The 18,337-nt window shown below is 42.9% G+C and overlaps 1 long non-coding RNA gene across 1 annotated transcript in view; it reads right to left on the bottom strand.

Moving 5' to 3' along the window:
- Positions 1-18,337, bottom strand: part of LOC121869266 — a 39,507-nt gene that overhangs the window by 11,640 nt on the left and 9,530 nt on the right. The window contains exon 2 of the long non-coding RNA XR_006089519.1: positions 1,231-1,344. This is a non-coding gene — a long non-coding RNA (uncharacterized LOC121869266). The remainder of the gene's footprint in view (positions 1-1,230; positions 1,345-18,337) is intronic.

Raw genomic sequence — 18,337 nt, 5'->3', positions numbered from 1 at the left:
TCTGTCTGTCTGTCTGTCTTTCTGTCTGTCTGTTCCTACTCAAATGGTTGTGTATGGTTGAGTGACTGAGTATATGCATGTGTATGTTTACAGGAACTGCATGTATACATTTTGATTACTTGAGTGTATTTTCTCTGTTCTGTAAGTGTATGTTTTCAGTATGTATAAATATATGCCTGTAATGCATTCTATGTATATTTTTATGAGTGTATATGTGTAAATATGTATATAGGCTTTCCCAAACGCTTATATTATTCCCTTTAATAATAATCTATTTGATGGAGCCCTCATTAATTATCCAGCTCCCACTGAAACACAATAAATAACTTGTCTGTCTGCCTGTCTGTCTCTCTGTCTATCTGTCTGTCTGTCCGTCTGTATGAATGATGGTCATGATATAAGCTTTTATATCGCCCTGACGTCAATTTCAACAATAATCATTGGTAGTAATTTATCTACGTCAAGACCATAGAGTTTTCTTATAAAATATAGGGCTATTATATATGGCCAATGTCCTATAGGTAGGTTTTATATATATGTAGCTAATACCTTATATGAACCTTATATATGTGGTCTATACGGTAATGTTCCGCACTAGAGAGAGAGAGAGAGAGAGAGAGAGAGAGAGAGAGAGAGAGAGAGAGAGAGAGAGACAAACAGGCAGACAGAACCAGAATAGGAAAGTAGAAAAGGTGAGAAAATTAGTTAAACAATAATAAGAGAAAATGGAATAGGAAAGAACAGAGGAAAAATAGAGGGGAAGGAAATAAGGAGAGGAAGGAGATGAGGGAAGAGAGAGAGAGAGGGAGGAATAGGGGGAGGAATAGGGGGGAATACTTAAGTAGGGGGAGAGTGGCCCAGTAAGCACCAGCACGTGACCGTGACGGAAGGGGGAGAAGGGGGGAGAGGGATGTGGGGGGTCGGCGTTCCCTTCTTTCTTCCCCCTCCTTCATTATCCACCGCTTTCCCCTCCCTTACCACCTCCCCTCTCCCACCCTTTATTATCGTCTGCCCCTCCCCTCCTTAACACTCTTTCTCCTCCCACACGCGTCTCTCATACCTCTTCTTTCTTCCTTTCTCTCTCTCACAGCCCATTTATTTCTGAAACTTTGATGCACGTTTTCTCATTTATTTAATTCACAAAAGTATAATACAAATATTAACTTTTTTTATATAAATATTTTGACATTAAAATTATGCTTAAAGAGCACCTTGGTGATTTGAGTTCACCTGGATTAGCTGAGGTTAATTGAGGTCACCTGGAGTTCGGTAAAGGTCATCTGGGGTCAGTTGAGGTCATCTGGTGAAGGCAGTGCTTGAAGAAAGTGTCTGTCGTCACCGTACCTGCAGGAGAGAAGTATATTGTTAGGTAATAGTCTCTCTCTCTCCTACACCACATATATTTACAATCACACACACACAGAAGGCTTTCAGAGGGTGGAGGGGCATGATGATAGAGAGATAGATAACAACAAAGAGAGAGAGAGAGAGAGAGAGAGAGAGAGAGAGAGAGAGCTAATCCACCCAGCATAAATGACTCCCTCCCTGTGTCAATTTATGCATGGACACGTGATCAACTCCCCTTCATATGGTACTGAACCCACAACCATTGAACCCTCCCCTTCCCCCTCCCTCCCTCCCCTCCCTCCCTCCCATCCTCCCTTCCCTCCCTCCCCTTCCCTTCCTCTCCTTCCTTCTCTTCCCTCCCTCCTCCCAGGCCACCACCAGCACTCTAACACTACCTCCCCCATCTTTCCTTCTCCCCAGTATCCATCTTCACCCTATCCCCTGTCCCCTGGAAGTTAACCACCCACTCATCTACCCACCCCTCACACACTCTATCTCTTTCACCCCATTTCCATTCCCTCCTGCAAATATCCTCCCCCCACCTCAACACACATTCTTCACTTCACCCCCCAGGAGAGACTAGGGGTGGGGAGGGTTATTGTGGTGTTGACTCGGGTCAGATCTCCCGATATTACACCGTCTCTCTGGGGGATGAACCAAGGGGGCGTAAGGGGGTAAGGGGGAGGGGTTAAGCAGACAGACAGACAGACAGACTCCAATCTAATTATCAAGTTGAACGTGAAATTCAATTAATTAAAAACAGTTAAACACTACAAAAAATTATCTCTCAACCTGATTTAACACACAAAGTTAAATACCTCATTAATTGAAACTGTTTAATAGGTTTACTTAATTTCCTAATTGAAACATAGAAACTAATTTAGAGTCAATGAATCTTCATGTCACCGTACTCAAAGGCTTATGTCATCGCACTCAAATGGTTACATCATCATACTCACAGAAAATCTTACACTCAGAAGGCCGAAGTTAATATATTATAATTTTTTTTCGGAATTTTATCGTGTAAAAACTTACAAGTATTTTCCATTTCTTATTATGACACTCATAATATTTCGTTTAGTGTTTGTTGGTAGATAAAGATTAATTGATTATCACAAACATGAAAATAAAATATCACTCTCGCTCTATCTGGCGTTTTGTGAACATATCTTAAAAAAAAAAAAAAATAAAATAAAAATAAATATATATATATATATATATATATATATATATGATAAAAAAACACAAATAAAAGAGAATCATAACTGAAAAATATAATTACTTTATGTTCTCTAGAATGTAGTGAAATATATACTAGAGTCTATTAAATGTAATTGAATTATAATAACAACAAATGTGGCGTTGTGATGCTGTGATATAAACAATGTAATTTTCTGAAATATTTGTAATGCATCAAAAAATCACTAGTTTAGGTTACATTGTAGTGTTTATATGATGTGTACGAATGACTATATAAATTAATGTATATCCACGATCATATACATTATATACAGGAATAAAAGGCAATACAAAATTGTAATAAAGCTGAAATTTTATAGCACTTCATATAAAATCAGCTTCCTATATTGTTCATTATTTTCTATGGCAATATACCAAGGTCATACCTATATCCCTATACCACTGTTTACTTATTCAGACCACATACTGTATATACTAACCTGCTCACAACCATACATGCTGCCTATCTTGTTCAGCTACCTTGTTCACTTACCTTGACCACACATATACTTATCTACACTCCACCTACACCCTTTCTGACCAGTTACACCCATTGAGGATATCTATACCCACTTACACTCAACCTACATCTCCCCACACTACATTTTTACCCACTCATATTCCACCTACACTAACTCATACTCTACTTATACCCACTCATACCTCAACTACACCCACTCACACCACTTATCTACACACACACTCACCCACAATACACCTACACCCACCCACACTTAACCTACAAAACCCAGAGAGAGAGAGAGAGAGAGAGAGAGAGAGAGAGAGAGAGAGAGAGAGAGAGAGAGAGAGGCTCGAAAAATACAAACACTGGAAAAAAAAAGTGTTGGAGAGGGAACGAATGAAGGAAGAGGGAGAGAAAGATAAAAGAGGGAGAAGGAGGGAGAAGGAGCAAACTGGAGGTGATCAGATAGCTAACATAATACCCTTGTGAGCCTTCAAGCAGTCAAGAAAAATGGCGGAGTCTCTATTGTTCAAGGGAGGAGCAGTCGTTCGGTGTTTCTCGCCTTGTGGACCACGACACACACACACACACACACACACACACACACACACACACATACACACACACACACACACACACACACACACACACATTTAATTATTTCAAGTTAACAATACAAACTCAAAATAAAACCAAAATAATAACAAAATAAGTAAATAATAGACAAAAGTGAATAGCCAATCAGGATACCATTAAGATAATTATATATATTAGAAGAATAAAAAACAAAATACAACTATAATCAATATTTTTTTTCACACCATCACACTAATATTACTTCATAGCCAAATTTTAAGTTCTAGGGCTTTGAATATCATAGGAACAAGAAGGATATTGTATTAGGACTGAGGTATGATAGATGGATAGTCGGACAGGTGTGTTAGTTGATGGACAGGTGTGTTGGTTGGTGGATGGACAGATGAACAGGTGTGTTGGTTGGTGGATGGATAGGTGGACAGTTGTGATGATTGATAGGTGGATTAGTTAGAGCACACTTTAATAGATTTTTTTATTTTTTGTTTTTCCTCTACTTTGAGTTTTTCTTTGTAATATTTCCACTTTTCTTCCTTCTCTTACATTTCCCTCTTTTCTTAACGATCATTACTATTTTCTTCTTTGTTTTTTTCTATATCATCTGTTTATTCCTTTATTATAATCTTCTTCCTTGTTCTGTCATCACACCAGGAGGAGAGAGAGAGGGAGGAGGAGAAGGAGGAGGAGGAGGAGGAGGAGGAGGAGGTGAGGAATCCAGGAAGATAGGCGAGATAGTGTCGAAGGTCTCCAGGAGGCGCCTGAAGGACCCCCACCTCCGTCATGGTGTTATCCTGCGGCAACCTCCTTCATGCTTGTGTGGCCCTTCGTCAGTTGTTTTTTCCCTCTGAGTTTATCCTATCATATAAATCATCTTTTTCTCATTCTATTTTTCGTCTTTCTTTGCTTTTCGTCTCCGTCTCTTCCTCCTTCCTCCTTCTCTTTATTGTATCGTGTTATTTATCTTCTTCGTTTAATCTTCCTTCTCTTCTTAGTTTATTTTTACTTCTATTCTTAGTTTATTCCTCGTTTTCGTCTTCGTTATTTAATTCTAAGTTCCTTTAGTTAATTATCACCTGATTATTAACACTCTATTCTAGCTTATTTCACCTTAAGATTAAACACTTCAACGCTAACCTAACCCAACAAAGCTTAACTTAATCTAACCAAACCTAACCTAACCTAACCTAACTTAACCTAACCTAACCTAACCTAACCCAACAAAGTTTAACGTAACCTAACCAAACCTAACCCAACCAAACCTAACTTAACCTAACCTAACCTAACCTAACCTAGCCCAACAAAGCTTAACTTAATCTAACCAAACCTAACCTAACCTAACCTAACCTAACCTAACCAAACCTAACTTAACCCTCTCATTATCAAGTCTCAACAACATTCTATCTTAAAAACAAAACAAAATCCCTAAACTCTTCTCATTATGATAAATTACCGCCTCTCATCCCATTTTCTATAGATAAGAAGAGTAACTATGGTAAAATCAACAAGTTCGAGGAAGAGAGGATGGTATAAAGTCTATTGTGTGTGTGTGTGTGTGTGTGTGTTGACTTAGCCCAGCGTCTTACTTGTGTTCTGTTGATCTTCCTCTCTACCTGTCACCTGGCCGGGGGGGAGGGGACAGCGGTGATAATGGAGGGTGAAGGTGCTAGAGGCAGGTAAAAGGTGTACAGGATTTATTAGTAAGATCATTAAAGTATATCTAGGTGTTGTATCATGAAGGAATTGACAGGTATGTGATTATTTGGGTAATATTATTATTCAGCTGTGTGAAATAATTAAGTTTTCGATAGTAAGATAAATATAATAACAATGATTATGATGATGATGATGATGATGATGAGAGAAATTTCCATCAGTAATTATATATTTAAGAAAAATTATAGCCTGGGAGTGAAAATTATACACCCTTGATGTGTACAAAAATTTACATATGTATACATTCTCTCTCTCTCTCTCTCTCACACACAAACAAAGCGGTTCTATCCTCCCCATTTCCCATCAAAACTTTTCTCAGCAGTTTTCTCATTCTCTCTCACAACCCTTCGTTATCTCGCAGGGTTCGTACCGGCGAAAGACGGTCTGGCGTAATCAGAGTAAGTAGTCGAGGTCGTTAATCATTCTGTCACGTCCCCCAGATGACTAGCGGGGCGGTGGTGAGTGGGGGAGGTGGTGGGGAGGGGTGGTGGTGGGGGGCGGGGTGGTGGTGGGGTGGCGGGGGAGGGTTGGTGGTGGTAGGGAAGGGGTGGTGGTGGTGGGGGAAGGTGGTGGTGGTGGGGGAGGAGGGGTGGGGTGGTGGTGGGGGAGGAGGGGTGGTGGTGGTGGGGGGAAAGGGGTGGTGGTGGTGGGGGAGGTGGTGGTGGGGGTAGGGATGGTGGTGGTGGGGGTAGGGTGGGTGGTGGTGATGGGGTGGTGGTGGAGAGAGAGAGGGGTTAGTGGTAGAGGTGAGTGGTGGTGGTGGTGGTGGTGGTGGTGGAGGGAGGTGATGGTGGTGGGGGATGGGCGGTGGTGTTGGGGGGTGAGGTGGTGGTGGGGAGGGTGATGGTGGTGGGGAGGGGTGGTGGTGGGGGAGGGGTGATGGTGGTGGGAGGAGTGGTGGGGAGGGAGAGGAGGTGGTGGGGGAGGGAGGGGGTGATGATGTGGTGGTGGAAAAGTAGAGTGGTAGAGGTGGTGGTGGGAGGAAGGTGGGACAGGTGAGAGGTGAGGTGGTGAAGGAAGAAGCAGGGGAAGGGGTGATGCGGGGTAGAGGAGAGAGGTGGAGAAGGTGAGATGTTGGGTTGGGTGGTGATGGGAATGACGGGGATAGCGATGAGGTGATGGGTGAAGAGAGGGTAGTGGAGAGGTGTAAGTGGTGATGGTGGGGGAGGGGTGAGATGGGGTGGATAGAGAGGTGGTGCGTGTGAGGGGTAGGGGTAAAGGGAGGTGGTGGGAGGAGAAAGGAGTGGGAGGGGGGTGGGGAGGGTGTGGGTGGGATGGAGTGGGTTTGTAGGAGGTTGGGTGAGGGTGAAGGGGAGGATAGCGAGATTGGTAAGTGGGGAGATGAGTGGGAAAGAAGGAGATAGTAGAAGGATGATACGAGGGATAATACAAAAGTTGGGAGACTGTGGGAAAGGTGTGGGGAGAGATGGGGAAGATAGAAAAGAGGCTGAGAGAGCTTTGGGTTGAGAGGTGGAGGACGGGAGAATGGGGAGGAAGGGGAAGAGGAAGGATATCATGTGTGGGGAGAAAAGGCCGATGATGTGTATTGGGATGGAGAGAAGAAAGGAGGGGGTGATGGAATGGCGAAGATAAAAATGAGAGGAGAATGAGGGAGGAGGTGGGAGGAAACGTTTGAGTATATCGGGTAGGGAGGGGGTGTGGAGTGAGGAAGGATGTGGGGGTAGGGGGAGAGGGGAAGGATGTGGGGGTAGGGGGTGAGGAGAGAGGGGAAGGATGTGGGGGTAGGGGGTGAGGAGAGAGGAATTGATGTGGGGGTAAGCGGGATGGGTGAGAGGAGAGAGAGAGAGAGAGAGGTGTGGGAGAGGAAGGTGTGGGACTGGGCGAGAAAGAGAGGGAGAGAAGGAAGAATGAGAGGTCTGTGGGGAGAGGGTGTGTGAGTACAGTAGCTTATGGGAGAGGGACGTAATGTTCGTGGGGAGAAGGGGAGGAAAAGAGAAGGGAGGAAGAAGAGAAGAAAGAAGAGGGAAGGGAGAAAATAAGGGTATAAACAGATGAGATGCACGAGGGACCGGAGGTGAAGGAAGAGACCCATGGGAGGGAATAATGGGAGGGGAAAGACAGGAGGTTAGGGAAGGGAGGAAGGAAAATATGGAATGGGGTGACAACAGATGGAAAAGAAATAAAAAATAGGGAAAAGATATTATATACACGGGAGGGTAAACTGGAATTAGTGGTTAAGAAGAAATAAGATGATGAATATGCAGAAGGATAATAAGATGATGGGAAAGGGAGTGTAAAATAGAAAGAAGGAAGAGGAAGAAAGAAAGAGAAGAGATAGAGAGAGAAGGAGTTTAAAAATAGGGGAAGTAAGAGGAAAGAATAAAGAACGAGAATAAATAAATGGACAAAGAAAGGAAGAGATGAAGTAAGGTATAATAAAAGATATAAAAATGGACATATAACACATAGGAAGAAAGATGGATGGGAAAGTTGATAACGTATAGAGGAAGGACAGGGAATAGAAAAATGAAGACGAATGACGAAAAATAGATTAAAACAGAATGGATATTGAAGAAAGGCATAAACAATAACAGGGGATAATTAAGGTAGAAAGAGTGCAAGATAATGTGGCTAATAAAGAAGAGATATATGATCAGTGATAAACAATAAGAGAGAAACAAAGAAGAAAATTTGGTTGTTCAAGCGAGCAGAGAGAGAGAGAGAGAGAGAGAGAGAGACATCCGTTATAGCTTGGGATGGTGACAAGAAGAATCAAGACTGAGACAGACAAGAGACAAACAGACAGACAGTGAGACAGAAATAGAATGAGACACTGAGACAGACAGACATACAGATATACAGACAAACAAACAGACAGAAATTATAAAAAAAATACAAGAATCACCTCATGCACCCAACTTCTGACAGGTAAAGAGGGGGGGGGGGCAGACTCAAGCAATCGGAAGCTGCAGTAAGTAAGTCACTGTCTAATGGTCTAGAGGGGCAGACAGGTAGGCAGGGAGCTAGAGAAACAGGGAGACAGGGAGGTAGAAAAGCAGTACGGTAGGGAGGACAGGACAGATTCAGTTGAGTTAGGTTAGGATATAGGTTAGGCAGGCAGGGAGGAGGTAGGTAGGTAGGAATGCAGAGGGAGGAATGGTGGCAAAGAGGCAGGGAGTGAGGAGGTAGGGAGGTAGGAGAAGCTGAGGGAGGAGAGAGGCAGGGAGGCAAGGGACAGGGAGGTAGAGAGACAGATTCAGACAGGGGAGGAGAAAGAGAGCTTTAACTGTAAACTGATACTTAGAGTCAGAGATATCTCCCACTGGTGATTAGGGAGATTACGTGAGATGGAAAATATTTGTAGATTAAGAAGGACTGGAGAGAGAGAGAGAGAGAGTTTGCTTTAAAATCTGCTACTGAAATACCTAATGATAAAATCAGCTGATGTCCACAACAATAACAATATCTGACGACATTTTTGGTAGATTTTTATAAACGTTTGTCTGTTTGTATTGAATGTTTAGATAATGTGAATAATATTAGTTGCTATTGGTGTTTTTCTTTATCATTTTAGCTCAACTTCCTGGGGTTTTATCATTCACTGATTCTTTGTTTCTATAGCAGACAATATCTAAAGGAATATAATCTAAGCTAGTCTTATTTTAAAAGGATTCTTTCTCTCTCTCTCTCTCTCTCTCTCTCTCTCTCTCTCTTTGTACCTATTTGTACCTGCATGTGTGTGTGTATGTGCAGTATATTACCCCGCTAATTTCTCCCTCTCCATAACACAGTCTACTGCTCCTCCATAATACTCGCCAACCCTCGCTATACATCTTCCCCCTCTTAACCATCCCATTTGGAATTATCACCACTATCCTCTCTCTCTCTCACAACAGGCAATATCATAAACCCGAGCGGCTTGCTGGAATGGTGAAGTGGTGGACTCCCACAGCTGGTTGGCAGAGAGCCAAGAGCCAGGTGGCGTTGATACACAAGTTTTAGCCAACTGCAGTGAGGCCAGCTGGCGTGCTTGGCGCTGGGGTGTGGGAGGTGAGGGGAGTGGAGAGGTGGCGGGGAAGGGAGGGGGGGATTGGTGGAGGAATAGTGGAGGGGGTGGGGTGGGGAGGGGATCGTCCGTGATCCAAGAGATTGTTCCTGCCTGCACCTGCTTGTTAATTTCTTCCCTAGCAGCTGTCAGAAATTCACCTGTTTATTACCGCCTTTTCCATTTTGCTCTCTCTCTCTCTCTCTTTCTCTCTCCATCCTAAAAACTATCTTTGCATATGTATTTTCATTTTCATATCCTTCTCCTTCCTTCCCTCCTTCTGGCACCACTTCCTGGGAACGAATATTTATAGAGATAGAGCAAAGTAAGTATAAAGAGAGGAATAAAAGTCAAAGTAGGAGAGGTGGAGTGAGTGAGGATATAATAACGATATAGTAAATATTGAATAAAGATAACATAGTAAAGGAGATGGCAAGATACAATAAAACTAGAGTAAAATGGAATAGAATGAGAAAATAAGGAATGAAAGACGAATAGAGCAATAAAACAATAAGAAGAACTGAAAAAAATATTAAGTAAAATAGAATAAAAAATAAGAATACAGTAATAATTAATAAGGGGAATTCCACTGAACACGTCATTAAAGGGAACAAAACAGAGGCCAAGAAACAGCGAGAGATTCACCCCTTGTAAGACCTCGAGGAACCAACCCGGCGGCTGTGTTGAAGTGAGTAGGCAGGGCCCACGTCGGAAGCCGCAACCCGTTTGTTACCTCACGATTCCTGTTGGTGGGACGCCGGGAAGGTTCTCTTTAAGGAAGGAGGAGAGGTGGGCGAAGGAGGAAGAGAGGGGAGAAAGGAGGAGAGGGAGATGTCGAAGATTCTGATAGGTGGGTTAAACGCCGCCCAGGTTGAGAAGGATCCGTAAAAGAGAGAGAGAGAGAGAGAGAGGCGGAGACAGGGAGGAGTTTTACTTCATGAAAGGAGAGAAAAAGGCAGAAAGAGATCCTGAATAGTTTAATTTGAGAGTGAAAGTTTAAATACAAAGTAAAAACAATTTCAAAGTTTAGATACTGAGTAAAAATACTTCCAAAGTTTAAATACCAAGTAAAAATAACTAAAATATTTACGCATCTGGTGAAAATACCTTTATTTTCTATTATCGGGCAAAATTACTCATACATAATGATGAAACGAGTAAAGTTAACTAATTGTAAAGGATGAGAAAATTTAGGGATGAAATCTGTCAGACATGAAACGGCAAATCGTACAATACTAAATAAACACACACACACACACACACACACACACACACACACACACACACACACACACACACCAAATAAATATAAAAATAGAGTAACACACAAAATGACAATCCCCTTAAACTCATCGAGACCACCTGAAAAAATGTTTAGGAGTGAGACCATAAAGAACTTCCACCATGTAGGAGGAGGAGGTGAGGAGAGGAGGAGGAGGAGGAGGAGGAGGAGGTAGGAGGAGGAGGTGAGAGGAGGAGGAGGAGGAGGACAGAATTTTAGTACACACACAAAGAGGAAGAGGTGGTTGGAGGACGCTAATTTTATACTCACACGGTGGATGAGGAAGAAGAGGAGGAAGTGGAGAAAGTGGAGGGATCTCTGTAATTCCTGCACACTCACACACACACACACACACACACAGGAGGAGGAGGAGGAGGAGGAGGGAGGAGGAGGAGAAGGTGATAACCCTGTGAAACTCGGAGGCTTTATCGGCGGGAGGCAATAGTCGTCAGCAGACTGGAAGCCTTGAGCCAAAGTTTACGATCGACTGACAAAGGCAGGAAAAATTGCAGAACATTATGGCAGCCCTGTAAATATGAGGACACGAGAGTAGTGCTTGAGGAAAGATTTACTGAGAGCAAGATGGTGTATTAGTGGTGATCGGGGGAGGATCAGTGGGGAGGATCGTGGGGAGTGATCGTAGGGGGGAGTGATCGTAGGGGGAGTGATCGTGGGGAGTGAGGTGGGAGGGGAGAGGATCGGACAGAGGGAGTGGGTAGGAGAGATCTAGGGGAAGGAGGGAGGTGGGAGAAGGGGAGTGATCGTAGAGGAGTGAGGGGTGAGAGGGGAGGGGAATGAGTGTAGAGATCGTAGTAGGATGGGTGGAGGAGTAATCGTAGGGTGGGGGAGAGTAGGGGTGGGGAGAGTGTGTGGAAAAGTGCGAAGTGATCGTATCGGTTGGATTAATAAAAGTGGTTTGTGGGAAGTCAATGTAAGTGATGGTAGAGTGGTAGGAGGAAAGCGTTTATATATATATATTATTATATAAAGATACCTACACACACACATTACTCTATATATAATTACAAATCAAACCAGCACATCTACTTAGAACTTTAAAGAAATATACAGTATATATCAATAATTAAATGACCTTCCAAAAATTTTCCTTATTTAACACGAGACCACTGAAGAGATGCAACCACAGAGAGGCATAGCATCTTACTTGGTGTCTTGGAGGGAGGTTAAGGAGGTCGTTGGAGGGAGATGAGGTATGAAGGTGTGGAGAGGAAGGGGAGAGGGGAGAGGGGAGGGAGAAGAGGTGTGTGTGAGAGAGAGAGAGAGAGAGAGAGAGAGAGAGAGAGAGAGAGAGAGAGAGAGAGAGAGAGAGGAGAGAAGGTGAGAGGGAGGTAAGAGAGGAAGGAAGAGGAGAGTGTGGGGGAGGAGGGATAATGTGAGAGGGAGGGAAAGGATGGATAAAGGAAGCAAGGAGGAGGAAGGAAGGAGGAAGGAGGAAAGTGTAAGGGTAAGGGAAAGATGGAAGAAGGAAGGAAGGAAGGAAGAGAGATCAGGAAGAGGCCAAGAAGGATATAAAAGAAAGGAAAGAGAAGGAGAGGGAGGGACAGGAAGGAGATATAAGAGGTCAGACACACCAGAAAAGGTGTTCAAGGAGGTCCAGAAGAGGAAGAGGAGGGTAAAGAGATGAGGGAAGAAGGAGGAAGTGGAGGCAGCAAGGAGGAAAGGTTAAGAGGTGATTCTCCTTAAGATGGTGTTCATGGGTGGTCATGGGAAGGAGGGGGGGGGAGTTACTGAGAAGGAGGAGAGGAAGAGGAAAGCTAAGGGGCTGAGGAGGAAGATACTAAGAAATGAGGGGGGGAGGAGGCAGAGGACAGAGTAGAGGTCATTGCCATGAAGAAGGAGAAGGGGGGGAAGAGTAGGAAATTGAGGAGGAGGAGGAAGCAGGAGGAGGAGGAGGAGGAGGAGGAAGGGGGGGAATTTCAGGAGGAGGACGACGAGGTGGAAGACAAGGAGGAAGATGAGGAGAAAAAGGTGGTGAAAGAAATTAATCTCTTAAAATAAAAGAAGAAGGAGAGATAAAGAAGAACTTTAACATCCTTATCTCTTTGTTTTTCTATTTATTTTCACCAACATCATCTCTAACTCCACGCCTCTCTAAGGTCCAATACAACTCGGAAGTACTGTGGTAGGCCCTCCTGATAATAAATCGGCTCGACCTTTCAGAATTGCTGCAGAAACCCATCAATGGCGTCTCCATTCCAGCGGCTTTAGGCCAGGGGGGCTTGCTGGCCATCTTAAGGAGTGGAGAGGAAGTGGGTAGTGGGAGTTTTGGGGATATTGAATCGTTGTTTTATCCCCCAAAAAAAAAATTGTTTTATGATGTTTGGGTGCTGGAGGCTTGGTGGGTGGGGTGGAGGTGGGAGGTGGGGGGTGGTGGGGTGTGGTGGTGGGTGTGTTGGAGGTGGGGGGTGGGTGGTGGGGTGTGTGTTGGAGTGGGAGGTGGGGGTGGTGGGTGTGTGTGTATTGAGTGTGGGGAGGGGGTGTGGGGTGTGTGTGGGATGTGGGGTGTGGGGTGGTGGGGTGTGTGTTGGAGTGTGGGGTGGTGGGGGGGTGGGGTGTGTGTTGGAGGTGGGGGGTGGAGGTGGGAGGTGGGGTGGGTGGGGGTGTGGGTGGGTGTGTGGTAGGGTTGTGGTGGGTGGTGGGGGAGTGGGTGGTGGGTGGGTGGTGGGTGTGGGTGGGGGTGTGGGTGGGTTGGGGTAGTTAGGTGAGTGGAGAGAGAGAGTGTGGGTGGTGTGTGTGTGAGGTGGGAGGTGGAGGGTGAGAGGGGGGGGGGGTGGGGGTGGGTGGGGGGGGGGAGGGGAGAGAGAGAGAGAGAGAGAGAGAGAGAGAATCAAAACTAGGCCAAGGTGAAGAGCGGGTGTACCTAGTGGGGCGTGTAAGTGAGGAATAGAGAAAGGAGAGAGGAAAGAGGTAGTTAAAGAGGGTCGTAAGGAGAGGAACCGTGCCGAAGAAGAAGAAGAAGAAGAGAGAGAGAGAGAGGAGTACAGTCTGGTCTTGTGGCGGTGAGGATTGTGAGTAGTCGATGTTCTGGGTTTTGTCTTTGAGAATTGAACTATTTATATATCGACTCTCTTGAACAATCAACACCTCTTAAAAATATAAAGATGTCAATAATATTTTTAACTGACTCTCATACCAATACGATACAGAGACGAGACAAGTAGAAACAGGTATGATCTCTCAGTGTGTGTGTTAGGGGGAGACTTTGAGAGATACAAGAGAGATGGCTTTTGTAAGGAATAGAGAGATAACAGAGTGAAAAATAAAAGGAAGAGAGATGGCCAAAAAAAAAAAAGACGGGATGCGGGCGATTGGCTGAAAATTGGAGAAGAGTTGAGAGAGATGTTATCAGAGAGACAGAGAGATGTTAAGAGTCAGCAGAGACCACCACAACAGTGAAGCTTTTCCTCTCTTATTTGGACTCTCTGTTTTACACACACACACACACACACACACACACACACACACACACACACACACACACACACACACACACACACACACACAGTATCGTTCCAATTCTAAACCCCAACTATGAAGGAGAAAATATATAAAATAAATAAAAGAAAAGAATAATCACTGGTTGAAGATAAGAAAAAAACAGAACGAAAATTAAAGTAAAGTGAGATAATGAAAAGAAGAGAGGATGATGGTGGGAAGAGACAGATGCGAATAAGAGAGAATAAGATTAAAGAAAAGTAGAAAAGGGGAAGTGGAAGAGAAGACGATGAGATTAAAATAGATGAAATTTTAGTAAAGAATTAAGAAGTATTTTGGGGTTTTCGGGTTTGTACTAAATCATATTTTTATTTTTTGGGATTATATACTGAAATATACCTCAGTGAAATAGTTATATAATATACTTTATCATCACAAAAATATACTTCACATCAAAACCCAAAAATATTAGAGAATAGGAGTTCCACACACCTATTTCCTCCCGAAACTCGTTCAATTTCCCGTACGCAACCATTATCATCCTAATTATGACCAATTTCGCTCGACCTTCCCCAAGACGAAATAATGTGTTCGATCGACCCACAGTTCAACACACACACACACACACACACACACACACACACACACACACCCCACACACCCACCCACACACACACCCACACACACACACACCACACACACACACACACTATCTCATTCATGACTTAAAACGTAATCAAAATATCATATCTTTCTTAAATTTCACTTGTTGATCTCTTTATTTTAACTACAGTACATGCATTAAGAGAAGTAATACATCATAACATCAACAACAAGACCTTAGTGGTTAGGTTGAGTTAGCGTTACGGTAGTTAAATTCCAAGAGAAAAACATGCACATGACTCAAGAATGTGACTACAATAAACCACATAAACAAAAACAAAACATCCTCAAAGACGTCAATTATCCATCAATCAGATCAGTATAGATGGAATATGAAAATATCCCAAAATTACACTGTATTAATATCACTGAATGTTTATTAACATTTATCAGCTGAGCGATTAAGCCTATGGCGGGAAATTTACGAGATTTGTAATGTAAACAGGTTGCTGATAGAGGCCGTTCTGTGACGCATTTCAAGTGATTACAATGAATGATTAGATTACCTTGAATTTATTATTAGCCATTGACTGTCGCTAAGTAACTATGACATGAGCTGAGACTGTCATTGGACTGCCATAAACTATTGTGTCATAAGCTATTGATTGTCATATAGCTATTGATTGTCATAAGCTATTGACTTTCAAAGTTATTGACTTCATAAGCTAATGACTGTCTCAAGTTGATACAGTTTGAATTGTATGATAGATTGGATATTATAAGCTCCATTCATGGGCCCTCAACCTAATAGACCTTTCTAAGTCCAAATGGGCCCCGTTATAATAGGCCCCAGTCTCGATGAACCCCACCCTTAGGAGACCATCTCTATCTCTTCATTCTCTTTTATCTAAGCTAACATTCTCTCTCTCTCTCTCTCCTCTCTCTCTCCTCTATCCCTTTCAACCCTCCTCCCCCTCTCTCCCTCCTTCCCCCACCCCCTCATTCATCCCTTCCCGTCTCTTCCTCCCAACCTCCCTTCTCTCTCCATCATCCTTGCCTGCCCTCCCCTCACCACACAATGTTCCATTTAAATTGAATCCTGGCTTGAGGTTCCATTGCTCTCCACCGACAATCTCCCGGTTCGAGCCACGACAATTCCCTCAGAACTGTCTCACGGAAGATAATGGACGCTTCTCCCTCCCCATTCCCTCCCCCCTCCTTATACCTCCTCCATCCTGCTTCTCTACCTCCATCTTGATTTATCTCCTTCTGCTTTCCCTATCCTCTTTTTATTTTCCTTGTATCTTTCCCACATTCTTTCTTTATTTCCTTTTTTATATTCTCTCTCCTTTTCCTCTCCTCCTTTTCCTCTCTTTTCTTATTCTTCTCTTCTCTTCCTCTTTGCCTCTCCTTTTCCTCTTTTCGTTTTTTTTTCTCCTCTTTTGTCTCCATCCTTTTGCTTTTGTTTTTAATTTGAATCAACGAAGAACTTGTAAAACTATTTTCTTCACTATGGGTGATTAAAATTTCCTCGAAACTCTAAATTCTTTCTAATAAACATTACCTCGAGAAAATTTAAAAAAAATTCAGTAAAACAATAACAAACATTTAACATCAGTAACAACAATAATATATGAAGATGTTAAATATTAGGGCTAAATATGGATTACAGTACAGGTGACATGCGACGTTGCCAATTTTTGTTTTCTCTTTTTTGGTGTAGTGAGATGTGGCACCTGCCTAGTGAGGTACAAAATTAAATCACCAACACCGCCCTCACCTCTTTGCACTCCTTCCCTCATTATCCTCTCTTTTCCCCTCATATCTAAAGTGAATTACATGAAATGAGAATACAAGAACAGGAAGTAATGAATAGCAATGAATAAAACTACATAAAAAAAGGATGAATAACAATGAATAACGTAAGTTATATATATATAATTTTTTTTCATAAGTCAAGTCACCTTCACTCTTGACACAATTTTCAGATATTTAACAGGTGAAGAAAAAAAAATTGCCAGAACAAATTGGTGATAGGACAAACTCCCCTTCTGTATTAATGCATTTTCATGAAGTTTTTTATTTATTTTTGTAAATTGAAAAAAAAAAAATGGTTTGTGTATAAGCCAGTAGGGACACGAAAACAGAGAGAGAGAGGAGAGAGAGAGAGAGAGAGATAGACAGAGTTAGAGAGACGAATGGAATGCAGATAGAGACAGATAGACAGCAGATTTATAGAGACAAACAGATAGATACAGACAGAGAAAAGAGTTAGAGACAGACAGACAGACAAATAAGAGACAGTTAGAAAGACAAGCAGACATATACAGAGACAGACAGCAGACGAACAGACAGACAGACAGTCAGACAGACAGACAGACGAACACTCAGACAGACAGACGAAGACAGACAGACAGACGAGCAGACACTCGGAACGAAGACAGACGAACGAACAGACAGACAGTCAGACAGACAGACGAACGAAGACACTCCAGACGAAGACGGAACAGACAGACAGACAGACAGACGAACAGACAGACCAGACACTCGAACGAACAGACACTCAGACAGACAGACAGATGCCAGACAGACAGACACTCAGACAGACAGACACTCCAGACAGACGAACAACAGATACTCAGACAGACAGACGAAGACAGACAGACACAGACACTAATAAAAGAAAGCAAAGATAAACACATCAAGCGATATAGAAAAGACTCAATAATAAAACCAAATAAAAAAAGGAGATATAGAGAATAAGGTGAATAAAGGGGTGAAGAGAGAAAACAACACCAGCAGCTGATGACGAGGGAGTCCAGGAAGGGCGATCGACCCATCATCAGGGAGGGTGAGGGGGTGAGGGATAGAAGTGAGGGAGGGAGGAGGGAAGTATGAAGGGAGGTGAGGGAGAATAGGGGGAAGAGAAGGAAGAGAGAAATGAGGGAAGAATGATGAGTGGGGTTAAAGGGAAGAAGGAAGAGACTTGAGGGACAACAGGTGATAAGAGGAAGTAAGGGGAGAGAGGTGTGAAGGAAGTGAAGAAAGTAGAGAAAGAAGAGAAATATGAGGAAAAGTAGGGAGAGAGAGATAAGGAGAAGTGAGAGGAGAATACGGATAGGAAATAAAAAGGTAAGAGGAAGCCTACAGGACCAAAAAAATACCCAACTAAATGACTTTCAAACTCTATTTTTTTTCTCCAGATTTTATAATAGTACATCACGTTACCCATCGAGCACTTACCTGACTAACACCGACGACTGGATGTAATTAAGATCATAATAAACGATAGGAATAGTAAGTAAGAATAAAAATGAGAATAGTTGAGGAAGACGGGCAGGAATTACACATATAAGGACATGACATAGGGTGTATGTAGAGTTACCTGGTGTGATACTGTTGTCCTTACATGCCAAAAGGTGAGCAATTACTGTACCGATACCTCTCTCTCTCTCTCTCTCTCTCTGTTGGTATAATTTTAGCCAGACATCACTACAAAGGATCTCATATAGCGGATTATGTTAAAAGGTCATGCGTTAATTTATTTTAAAAGAATATTTAATTATGTTGCATATAGTATTTCAGTGTTGTGTTTTGTGTTTCAGTGTTGTATAATGCAGCAATACGTAACTAG

The sequence above is a fragment of the Homarus americanus genome, unplaced genomic scaffold (genome assembly GCF_018991925.1).
Source record: "Homarus americanus isolate GMGI-L3 unplaced genomic scaffold, GMGI_Hamer_2.0 scaffold36734, whole genome shotgun sequence".
NCBI classification, from domain to species: Eukaryota; Metazoa; Arthropoda; class Malacostraca; order Decapoda; family Nephropidae; genus Homarus; species Homarus americanus.
The sequence above is the reverse complement of the archived record's forward strand: the minus strand, read 5'-3'. Positions and strand labels throughout refer to the sequence as shown.